This window comes from Thalassophryne amazonica, chromosome 20 (genome assembly GCF_902500255.1).
Source record: "Thalassophryne amazonica chromosome 20, fThaAma1.1, whole genome shotgun sequence".
NCBI classification, from domain to species: domain Eukaryota; kingdom Metazoa; phylum Chordata; class Actinopteri; order Batrachoidiformes; family Batrachoididae; genus Thalassophryne; species Thalassophryne amazonica.
Genome location: NC_047122.1, coordinates 49,932,022 through 49,944,148, shown reverse-complemented (window position 1 = coordinate 49,944,148; position 12,127 = coordinate 49,932,022). Strand labels below are relative to the sequence as shown.

At 39.3% G+C, this 12,127-nt stretch overlaps 1 protein-coding gene across 1 annotated transcript in view; it reads right to left on the bottom strand.

The window, feature by feature from the left end:
* The window catches only part of rapgef5a (Rap guanine nucleotide exchange factor (GEF) 5a), a 125,274-nt gene that overhangs the window by 82,053 nt on the left and 31,094 nt on the right, over positions 1-12,127 (bottom strand). The window lies entirely within an intron of this gene.

Below are 12,127 nucleotides of genomic sequence, written 5' to 3'. Positions count from 1 at the left end.
TATACACGCAAAACAACATGTAGCAAAAATTACAACACAGAGGTGGTGTGTGGACACACACGGTGACGTGCGGTCAGGGGAGGCATGTGAGGCTGTGCCTCACCAGCCATCATGGAAAGAAAAAATGTAAAATTAAAAAAAAAAATGTAACGGTTATATTTATCCAGTGATTTGTACTATAAAGTTATTTTCCATTTAACTTCACCAGTTTTAGATTATTTTTTATACAAAATTCCTGAATTTTCACATTTGACGTTGAAATACTGAGAAGAGATGTGCTTTGAGGCAGCAGCCAGCTGTGCCTCACCTTGGATTGTGCAATCACTGGACTAACTGCTGGAATGTTGTGCAGTCAGGTTCTGTCTCACTGTCTCTCTGTATGTTGCTATTAAAATGGTCAAACACTTTGGCTGTATGAACTTAAATTTCGTAGTTTAGCTTATGTACATAAAGTACAGTGTTTTTGTCAACAGCTGTATGTGTGTGTAACGTGTTTCGTGTGCTGAGCAATCATAAAACAGCTGCAAAAAGGCACCAGGTTAGGCACGCAGTCCTCCTGCCTCATGGTCAGGGTCAGCTTTCCCTTTACTGTATGTTATATAGATATTGCAGTTTGTCATGTTCTCTTTTCTAGACTGAAGCTACACTTTTGACCAATTACTGTAGTCTCGCTCACACTATTTATAGTGTTAGCATGTATGTTGGCTCATTTCCAAACAGACAAACTGCATGACTCAGTCACATTGGAAGATACATGCTTATGTTGTAAGATCAAGTAAAGTATGTAGTATTTGCTGATATTTCTGCTTTCTTTGAAGGCTTTACAGAGTTTGCATTAATATGGAGTGGTGCCCATTGAAAAAACAAGCTTATTTTGTAAAAACTGTGTATTTTGCCGATGTTGGTGGCATAATAGCAAACCCTGGAGAGAGATGGATAATTCTCAAAATGCAGGGGCATAACAAACAATCCATTCCTGTTTTAAAGCAAAGGATACAGAAACAAGTTCTTTCTTGCAGATCTAAAAACATTTTCTTTTTTAAGGATAGCTGCAACAAAAATTTAAAGAATTCTGAAGAAAACATCTGGACACACAAGCACCTGAAAACATTATATGTCCAAATATAAGATAACATCATCCTACCCCACACCTTTTTTTTAAAGACTTGTTTTTAGAAAATACTTTCTGAAGACCAAATCCTGTTTTTAAAAAGAAAATACTTTTAGGTCAAAATCATTTTCAGCAGCCAAATTCCAGTAATTCCAAGTGTAGATTATTTTGAATCCAGTATTTTATATGAAACTGATGTCACAACATGGCATATTGCCTGTGTGTGTGTGTGTGTGTGTGTGTGTGTGTGTGTGTGTGGTGTGTGTGTGTGTGTGTGTGTGTGTGTGTGTGTGTGTGTGTGTGTGTGTGTTGTGTGTGTGTGTGTGGTTGTTGCAACTTGCTTAGAAAACGCTCAAGGCAATGTCACCTGTATTGGGGTTAAACAAACTTTTGCATTACAGATACACTTGAATGATGACATCATAAGTGGTCGTGTGTTTATATAATACCTTGTGTACAGAGGGTCCGCTGCTCGGTCCAGGGATTGTGTCAGGTGATTGCTGTTGAAACAAAATACACACAAGCCGTCAGAGCCAGCACGTGCACAGTAAACATAGGGAACAAACAAGAGATGAAAAAATACCAGTTTTTCCATGCCAAAATCATTAGTCAGCATCTGACACACAGTATTGCCATTTAGTTTTCTAATGCACACCACAGCAGTTAAACACTTTTTCTAAACTCAACTAATGATGTCATGTATTCACACCCTAAATGGTTTAATAATAAAGAAATCTGCAAAATCTCTGCAGCACAGCTCACAACTAAAGTAAAACAGCAGTAATAAAAGTGTAATTATGAGTTCCATTTCCCAGCTATAAAATCTCTGATAACCACAAGTAAACTTACCACAGTGACACCGCTGTGGAGAACTAATTCTGTGATGTAATCTAAAGCCTTATCTTGGTTGCTGCTCTGCTGCTAAAAGTAAAGTTTTTTCTTAAAAGTGTGATATCTTTTTCTCATTTTCAAAAGTCCATATTTTGTACTCAGATTGTTCATAATTGATTTGTTAGCTCTTTAACCTATAGCAAAATGACTTTTAAATTGTGTGGTACTTTGGGTTTAAAAAAAACCCAAATCGAACAAAAGGAAAATAAAATCAAGTTGATTTTCAGATCACCTTTTTTTCCCCTCAAAATTCTACAAACAATATCCCATAATGGCAATGTGAAAAAGGTTTTTTTTTTTTTTTTTTTAAGATTTTTGCAATTTTATTCAAAATTAAAAAAAGAAATCACATGTACATAAGTATTCACAGTCTTTGCAATGAAGCTCAGAACTGAGCTCAGGTGCATGCTGTTTCCACTGATCATCTTTGAGATGTTTCTACAGCTTAATTGGAGTCCACCTGGGGTAAATTCAGTTGATTGGACATGATTTGGAAAGACACACACCTGTCTACATATAAGGTCCCACAGTTGACAGTACATGTCAGAGCACAAACCAAGCATGAAGTCAAAGGAATTGTCTGTAGACCTCTGAGACAGGATTGTCTGGAGGCACAAATCTGGGGAAGGGTATAGAACATTTATGTTGCTTTGAAGGTCCCAATGAGCACAGTGACCTCCATCACAGTGACCTGGAAGAAGTTCAGATCCACCAGGACTCTTCCTAGAGCTGGACACCTGTCTAAACTGAGCGATCAGGGGAGAAGGGCCTTAGTCAGTGAGGTGACCAAGAACCCAATGGTCACTCTGTTAGAGTTCCGGCATTCCTTTGTGGAGAGAGATGAACCTTCCAATAGGACAATAATGTCTGCAGCAATCTACCAATCAGATCTGTATGGTAGAGTGGCCAGACGGAAGCCACTCCTTAGTAAAAGGTGCATGGCAGCCCATCTGGAGTTTGCCAAAAGCCACCTGAAGGACTCTCAGACCATGACAAACAAAATTCTCTTGTCTGATTAGATTGAACTCTTTGGTGTGAATGCCAAGCGTCATGTTTGGAGGAAACCAGGCACCATCCCTACAGTGAAGCATGGTGGTGGCAGCATCATGCTGTGGAGATGTTTTTCAGCAGCAGGAACTGGGAGACTAGTAAGGACTGAGGGAAAGATGAATGCAGGAATGTACAGAGACACCCTAGATGAAAACCTGCTCCAGAGCGCTCTTGACCTCAGACTGGGGCGACAGTTCACCTTTCAGTGGGTCAATGGCCCTAAGCACACAGCCAAGATATCAAAGGGGTGGCTTGAGGACAACTCTGTAAATGTCCTTGAGTGCCTCAAGCAGAATCCAGACCTGAAACAAATTGAACATCTCTGGAGAGATCTGAAAATGGCTGTGCACCGACGTTCCCCATCCCCCCAAAAAACTTTTTTCATGCTGTCATTATGGGGTGTTGGAATAGAATTTTGAAGGAGAAAAATAAATTTACTCCATTTTGGAATACGACTGTAACATAAGATGTGGAAAAAATGAAGCGCTGTGAACACTTTCTGGATGCAGGAAGCTCAGAAGCAACAACTGCTGAAACCATCAGTCAAGTGACAGAAAATAATCACTAACTATTCTGATAATTGATAAAGCATTTTATCAAAGAAAAATGCCAAATGATTATGATTTCCTGTTTTTATTTGTTTCCCCTTTAAAATAAACAAAACAAGTAAATTAAAGACATTAATTAGCATTCCATAAAGCATTTCATAAAAAAATAAACAGATTCATCAAAAATATGATAATATTTTAAAACGAAGGTTTGAGCAAAAATGAGATATTCTTCATTTAACTCACTGGTGTTTTCCAGCTTTTCTGAACACACTGTGGTTTGAGTTCATTTTCATTTTTCTCATGCTGCCACAAATTCTCATTACAACTTCCTCATTATTTATAATCTCTTTTTTGCTCTCTCCTCACAAACCAGTCAGTTGCTGTATGCTACTTTTTAAATATCCATCTGAATCATCGTTTACTCTTTCAGAGTCAGCTGTTGTACACCCGCCACCTCTCCTTCACCACCTCTAGCTGTGAAATTTGTCTGAGACTTTCCACTTCACACATTCTAGTCCTCACTTCCACCAGTGTCTAGACACCAGGAGGATATCCGATCTCCGATCATCATGGGCTTACATTCCACAAAGATGACACAGAAGAATGCCAAAGACATTCTTTTTCACATCAGATCAGGTCAGGTCTGGGGCACATGTACTGGTGCCACCCACTGCAGTATACACAACACTATGGAACTACCCTGGGTCACAACTGGCAACCACCCAGGCAGACAGCTGGTCAGCCTCCACCTCTTTAAAGTAGCCACCGATCTGCTGCAGTCAGGTATGTGGGTAACACCTTGGCCTTCTCCAGTTGTTGGGGTCTTCAGCACTGAGGCACCTATGCACTGCATCATACTCAAAGAAGTGGTCTACAAGGCTGCAGTATCATAGAAGTACCCTCACAATGTGAGTAGTAAGTCTCATTCAATTTTCTGTAAGTAACCAATCATTTGATACAGTCATTCCAGTGGAACCCAAGGATTCTTTGGTGAGTCCTACTACCAAAGAATTCCCAAGTCTCACAACCATACAGTAAGACGGGACACACCAGGACCCTGAAGACTTGGATCTCAGCTTCTCAAGTGCTGCATTTAGATCAGATATTAATTCAACAGTCACAGGATTGTCTACAAAGTCAAGGCCAGTAACCCTTAGTCCAGCAACAAAGTTCCTACCCAAACTTAGTCCATGCAAGCACTGAACACAGCAAGAGCCAGAGCACTTACTCCCAGAGCAACCCAAATAAATTAATCTATGGTTTGTGATGCCGGGTGCACAAAATTAGTCAAATTAAAAAACGCATCATGAAAATGTGACTAATTTTGTGATGGGTGCATGAAAAAAAGAAAACGCTTGAGACTGGGCTCCCCAGAGGATGCAGTCAAATGTAAATTTTTGACTGTGCTAGTTGCTGAATGTCAAGCAGGTGGGACTGAATCTTATTGAGAATGCGCCTTGCCTGGCACAGGGAGTAGCTTAATACCCATGTAGTTACTGCAGTCCAGGCAATAACCTGTTCCTTACCAGAGAGGGGCAACCTGCCCTTCCAGTCTGTTGGAATGATAATGGTCTCCCAAATGGAAGCAGACTGTTTGCAATGACAGGAGAACAGGCTCTCCTCACACATTAATAATTTCAGCCCTGATAGCAAAGATCCTTTTTTACCATCTTTGCACCCTGAGTGAAGTTCAGTGGTTTGTAGCTAACTGGTGGATCTGTTACCAGAACCTTGGTCTGGAGATGTCCAGCCTTGTACAACTACTCAAAGAAGCCAACCCATCAAGTCATCGGTGGGGACCATACTGTCACTTGCCAAGACTGTGGTGGATTGAGCTATAGGTTTGAAACAATGCTTTGATTCCTCTGCAAGCAGGCCGAAGTACCGACAGTCACTAGACCACAGGTGGTGTGTCGCTTTCTTGCAGATTATTCGAACCCTCGTCCACTGTCAGTGGCACCACAGCCCACATTTTCAAGTCCTTATACAGCCAGAATTGCCTCCAACCTGTACCCTATGACTCCTCTGTATGATATTCAGAGTGGCCTATTGGATACAACACCTCCTGTTGTGACACCAATCCAATCCCTGGCAGATTTCAAGGCTTGTCATCTACTCTCACATTCCATTCAGGTAATTTTTTATGCCCATGTTTGCAAGTCCTCCACCCAGAAGCCATGCAACCTCATGCAAAACACTGATCTTGATGTCCAACCAGATTGTCTCAAACACTGAGCAGAAAGCAGTCTGATGAACTTAATATGAATCTTTAGGGAGCTTATAAAAAGTCTGTGGTCAGAGTTCAAAAATCAGGCACTTCTTTTTGACACTGCCTGTGTCTCCAGCATCTTTCCTTCATATAAAATGATATTGTTACATCTTTCTAATCTTTTCTTCTTATTGACAATTAAATATCAATGACTTTTCCAAATGTATTGCGTGATGTCTTTGAAAAATACAGCATTGCCCCGCTATCATTGGTGAGAAAAAAAATTACACATAGCTTTCAAAATAACATACTGGTGCCTCCTTGTTAAAGAAAATACTATCTAACTACAACTGGATGGTAACCCTGTTGTTTATTAAAATCTAAAGATGAGAGGGTGAACTGCATTCAAGCTTCATGCAATAGCAGAGCAACTGTGCTATGAGCTCACAAAGTGAAGCAGGAACACTGGTAAAGTCATGGGTTTGATTCCCATTGGATGCCCTCAGAAATGAGTGCTCTATGCCTGGAATCAGAGCTGAGGATAAAACATGAAACAGACACAGATATCAAATGATGCAACCAATGAAAAGTGCCAAAGCAAGTCCAGAACACAAGTACAAAGTGCCTATGGGTTATAGCAATTTTAACAGTCAATGAATATATGACAGGGGACATAACAGATGGCGACAGACAGGAAGGAGCAGAGAGGAGGCAGTGAGAAACAGACAGAGCATTTTATAACTGCAACTGAGGAAAAAGTGAGAAAGACAAACTGAGTGAGAAACAAATGCACAGCTTTGAGGCACAAGAAAAGTAAAAAAAAAACAGGATGATTAGAGCAATCGTCAATAGACTGATGTACTGTCATACATGCAGCCACCATAAACATGCAGACACCTCATTCAAAAACAGTGACCCCCGTTAAATCACAGCTGGCCTCAACTTGACCTAGTTGTCAGTCAAAGTGCATTACTCGCACACATAAAGATGAAATGTTTTGGACTTGAAGATAAAGAACAGCAGAGACTAAACAAGCTGTGACTTCGTTATCTCCATCTGTTTTCTCTATCTTTCATCTTGTTCACAACCATCTTATCTCTCCATCACTTTATCTTCTTGATAGTGAACACAGATCTCACAATAGGTCTTTTCTCTTTTTTTTTTTTTAATCTACCATCATCTCGCCTCACTCTACAGTAAGCATGCGAGATGTTCATTCACACTATATCAAAGACAAAGCATCGCTGGCCGTTTCCCCCGTTAGTCCTCTTTTTGTCTGCACTTCAATTTCTTTCTCACAAAAAAAAATTCACATTTCACATTGCACAGCTCACTGCTAGCAGTGCACCGCAGGCCGTAACGAGTGACAGGAGTGTAGAGAGAAAGTAGAGGAGAAAGGAGAAATGGGAGCCATAAAGAGGGAGCACATGCTGACACGCTTATCTGTGCAATGAATTCAAAGTGTGTAATACACGAAGAGCAGCAGAGGCGAGGTCGTTAATCGGCGAGAAATGGGATTACGCTCAGATAGATTGCTAAACACGGTGAGGAGATAGTAACGCAGCATGCTTGGCAAATCACTCACACACATTTGCACTAAGCTCTTCGACTCCTCGATGGATTTGTTATACGAGAAAGTCAAAATGGATACGTCAAAGCAGCTAAAGCTAAGAGGACACACTCAACGCACTTTATAAGAAATCTACACCTATATGGCACATGTGACCTCTTTCTTAAAATGTTTACAGGCTACTGATTAAGACTTTTCTTAGACAGGCAGATAAATATTGATAATGGGTTAATACATTATTATAACAGCTGCTGGCTGCACCATTTTAATTTAGTGTTCTAGCAAAGTGCAAACTTCTATGGACTATATTGGAACACTGTCAGAAACTGAAGTGTTACCATAGAAATGACCAAAAAGTCCCACAATTAACCACTAAGGTTACAGATGTTGTGACCTGATTGCCCACTCAGACCTCAATTTCTAATGCAATCCTTTTGTCATTTTTCCAAAAGTGACCAGAAAAATGTCTTTTCCACAATGAAATTCACCACTCACTGAATCTTAATAAGCACTGAGGTTAGAGAGCAGATTCTAGCCTTAATTTGTAGAAATGATTAACTTCTAAAATTCTTAAGTCACGAGTTTAACATCTACTACTTCATGTATGACAATACTGTCATGGTATAAATTGTGATTTTTTGCTTGTCTTGCACTCTTACCTCAGCCAGCTGACAGAGGAGAGTGGATCTTCTGAGATCACCCCTATCTCTTTGCCATTCAGTCTGGTTGTGGACACTACAACTCAGAGTGGCATACCAATTATGATGTAATTTTGTGGAACAATAACCTTTGCGTCAGGAATGAGTGGAAAAAGTTTTAGTTGGATCCAAATCTGTCTTGTGAATTTTACATTACATTTCTTTCTTTAGTATTTTTGCCTTTTGACTACGCAAAGCTCTGATATCAGTAAAGAATTCTGACTGCCCATCTCTGTTGATTAAGAGAAGAAATAATGCTCAGTAATGATTATGCCAACAGGTATGCACTCATGAAGTGTGGCCTGTCGTTGTTAGTTCAATTTTTAACCATCTGTAATGTCAAGAATTGATTCAGCAAAACATAGCGTTTTGTCTGTGTAAGCAGTTGCTTTTCCAACATCAAATGACTGATACATTCAGAAACAATATTTGCATGGGCCATCTTATTTCTCTGCATCTTTGCCCATTCATGTGTGTATGTGTGTGTGTGTGTGTGGTGTGTGTGTGTGTGTGTGTGTGTGTGTGTGTGGTGTGTGTGTGGTGTGTGTGTGTGTGTGTGTGTGTTGTGTGTGTGGAGTCGATGTGCAGTATGGCTGCGGCTCAGGGTTTTATAGTCAAATGTCCTTCCAGATGCTAAACCTTCCACTTTTTATCTAGTTTGGGACGAAGAGCAATTTGGAGTTCAGTGTCTTGTGCAAGGACACTTCTACACACACAGCATGGGCAGTCATGAATCGAATCACCAGTTAATGGACAACCTGCACTACTTTTTAACCAGTCACCCTCACTGTGCTTAGTAGCTATTACCCCCAAAAAAGTAGTGTATACTTTATCTTGGAATACCAATAACTTCCTACTCAGACTTAAAATTATAGAGCTGGAAAGTTTACAATGTGACTCTGCATGATTCCATAGAGAAAACAAGCAGTAGATAATAATCAGTGAATAATGAACTGATCAGCATTATCTATATTATAATAGCCAAGTGCCCTCTGTGTGTGTATGTGTGTACGACTCGATCATGCAGAAACCAGGGAGAGATGACATTTGCTGTTTGTATGCTTATGTATTTTGGGTCAAGAATGAATGCTGCGAAAACAGAACGTTGAAAGGACAAATATTTTGTGAGAAATTAGCGGTTTTAGCTAACCAGTAACAATGGATGTTGTGCTGCAATGCACCATGGGAGTTCAGGGCTTGGGGGTTTTAAATGTGTTATTGTGGTTTGTGTTAGTTTAACAGTGTTGTTAGTGTTATTGATTTATTGTGTTTTGTAGTTTAATTGGTTTAGTCAGTTTAGTTAAGTGTCATGTTGCTGTTACCATGATTGAGTTACGTGTCATGTTGCTCGTACATGAGTGAAATGTGTATTGCATTTGATGTCTTTTGCCACCATCTCTGTTTTGTCTAAAAATAGAAGCACCTGCTTGCGGCAGAATGCAGAAGAAACAAAAACATTTCTGTGCATGTGTGCATCATGGACAAACAGAGCACAGCTGACATCTGTTTAGTATATTTATGTATTTTGGGTCAAGGATGAACTCTGCCAAAATAGAACACTGATAGGACTAATATTTTTGGAGAAACTACTGATATTAGTTAATGTTGCTAATTACATTCTGGACTAACACGCCATTCCAACAGGGAGCAGTAAATCATCTTTATATTAAAAGTGTGAGTGAGTGAGTGAGTGAGTGAGTGAGTGAGTGAGTGAGTGAGTGAGTGAGTGAGTGAGTGAGTGAGTGAGTGAGTGATGAGTGAGTGAGTGAGTGAGTGAGTGAGTGAGTGAGTGTGTGATTTTATTTAGCAAGTTCAATGTAAGTACATAATATAATTGTAAATACATAAAAAATACATGGATGACACAAGAAAGTGAAAACACTTATTTCCATGTGGTCTATTTAAAATCAAATGACAAAATTGAAGTAAAAATAAAATAATAATAATGATAATAATAATAATAATAATAAGAATAATCATGCATATGATAACAAGAACCTAAACAACGTATAATATATTAAGATAGTACATTAACATTAAAAAATACATAATTAACAGGAAAAAAAAAGGTTGAGTTCTTCTAAAAACTATTGAGGTCTAAGGTCGCAAAAACACATGCTATTCCAACTCATTATATAAGTTTTGCACAATTTATTACCACCTTTGAGAAATGTCAGCTACCTATTTTATAAACACTACCCAATATAGAGCCTGTGGATCTACATGGTAGTTTTCTTAAAAAATCATGCACGTTGTACATAAAAAAGCAGTTTAAATGGCAAATACAGTCACATACAGTACTGTACAAACGTATTCAGCTCCTCAAAACTTTGACATGATGTGATGGTTTTTCTTCTCCATTAGCGGGTTGAAATAACATAATTTGAAATGTCCAAACATTCCAATTGCAACAAAAATTACATGACATTAATTTTTATTTCATTTAAGAAACTAATACATCAAACTACATAACAAAAATATAAACATGAACAAAACATTTAAAAAAAATTAATTTCCTTGTAGATGTACTGCCCGGTACATCACACGATCACTTTAATTACTGTACAAATCTGATTAAATGTATTGTTGTCCCTTCAGGTGCTCCCTTGTTTTCACTTGGGGTCACCACAGCAGATCCAAGGTGGTCTGCATGTTGATTTGGCACAAGTTTTACGCTGGGTGCCCTGCCTGACTCCACATTACATGGAGAATGTGGCAGGGTGAGGTGTGAACCAGTAAAATACAACCAGATATTAAACAACTGCAACAGCCCATTAAAAGAAACGAATTAAACAAATAAAAGACAAATTGACTTTTGTTGTTTTTTCCCAACATTTTTCTTCAAAGGTTTTGTGCAACTTCACACTAAAAAAGTACAGCAAAAGGCTGGAGAAAATATGAGTTTCAAGAAAATTTGAAATAACACACCTTAAAGGTCAGGTTATATTCAATTAACATCATCAGAATTTTCTTTTGGGATCGATCTTTAACCCAACGTGATCAGCACGTTCTCCCTTTACTGAGATGAATCCCGGAAGGATTGAAACCTTATCCATACCTTGGAAAACCTTAGAAGATCCAGAAACATGGCTGTAATGAACAGGGATATTCCATCATTATGCCACAGTCTTGTTTTTAACTGTGGTGAGATTATCAAGATGTTTGAAAACTATATTTTTCTGTTTTGAACTCTGAAATACTGTAATCCCTTTAATTTCTGCAGAGCCTGTAACATTGTTGCCCACACTTTGCATTCACCGTAAGTACCAAGGTTGTGATATATATGACGGTTGTGTTACATTTGCTTTTGCAGATGTGCCTTGACAGTTGCGCAAATTTGATCCCTGCACTGGCACGCAATTTAGCCTGCCATTGAGTAAGCTTGTTGTAAAAACTGTCTGTGAACTGTGCGCGGCTGTGTGCCAGTGCGCAAAGAAAATATTGAAATGTTCCAAATTTCTGGCATGCATGAATTTCCTTCCACTTGTCTGAACTAGCGTGTCATTGCAAGCAGGGCCTCGCACAGTTTACGTACAGTGTACAACAGTTTACAATGAGTTTACTCACTGACATGCATGATTGCATGCCAGTGCGGGGATCAAATTCATGCAGGTGTCAAGGTGGCTTTTCAAGCGTACCATGTAGTGGCACACATTAGCACAACGAACTGCACGGCAGTGCAGAGCCAAAATTTGTGCAAGTGGCTGTACAAGTCCAGCACATTACATCATCAAATCACACGCTAGTTCTCATCTGCCCGTGACTGTGCTCTTCACAGAGTGGGTTGTCACAGATGCATATCTGTAGGGCTGAAACGATTACTCGAATAACTCGCATAATTCAATTACAAAAAATGATCGAGGCAAATTGTGTGCTGCAAAGCTTTGTTTAACGTTGTAGTACATATGCCAGGCCTGTGTGTGGCACTGTAACGTCCCCAGAAAAACAACAGAAGAAGACTAGAGCATGCGCTCAGGCCGTGTCACAGCTAATAATTTAGCCCTTAAAGCTACTGCTTTCCAATGCGACACAGAGTAAAATAATTTT